At 31.2% G+C, this 666-nt stretch overlaps 1 non-coding gene across 1 annotated transcript; it reads right to left on the reverse strand.

The window, feature by feature from the left end:
- Positions 1-258: 258 nt before the first annotated feature.
- On the reverse strand, positions 259-365 carry LOC133793009 (small nucleolar RNA R71). The gene has a single exon (XR_009874474.1). It is a non-coding gene; the product is annotated as a small nucleolar RNA R71 (small nucleolar RNA).
- Between the last annotated feature and the right edge of the window lie 301 nt (positions 366-666).

Below are 666 nucleotides of genomic sequence, written 5' to 3' on the forward strand. Positions count from 1 at the left end.
ATCATTCAATTATTGCCATCTTTTTATGGGTTAGATAGAGAGGATCCTTACATGCATGTCAAAGATTTCTTAGAAATTTGCTCAACATTTAAATTTCAAAATTTTTCTGATGAGTCGGTCAAACTAAGATTGTTCCCTTTTTCATTAAAAGACAAATCAAAAGCTTGGTTAAATTTCCTTCCCACGGGGTCTATAACTACATGGGATCAACTTTATAATAAATTCTTACTGAAATTTTTTCCTATGTCTAAAACTGATAGTCTAAGGAGAGAAATCTCCGTGTTTTTTCAAAAAGATAATGAAGAGTTTTATGAATGTTGGGAAAGATTTAAAGATTTATTATTAAAATGTCCTCATCATGGTTTTGAAAAATGGAGACTTGTAAAATATTTTTATGATGGTTTGACTCCCTCTAATCGTCAAATGATTCAATCTATGCATACTGGAAAATTTTTAAAATTTCAAGGACAAGAGGCGTGGGACGCCCTTGAAGATTTATCTGTCAATTCACAACAATGGAATTATTTTGATCCTAGGTCTAGGTCAACTAATTCACCAAAAAGAGGAGGAAGGTATGAAGTAAAAGAAGAAGTAGACTTAAGAACATCTTTAGATAAATTAGCAAGAAAAGTAGAAGCTTTAGCCATAAGCCAAACTATAAACTCT

This window comes from Humulus lupulus, chromosome 7 (assembly GCF_963169125.1).
Source record: "Humulus lupulus chromosome 7, drHumLupu1.1, whole genome shotgun sequence".
Lineage (NCBI taxonomy): Eukaryota > Viridiplantae > Streptophyta > Magnoliopsida > Rosales > Cannabaceae > Humulus > Humulus lupulus.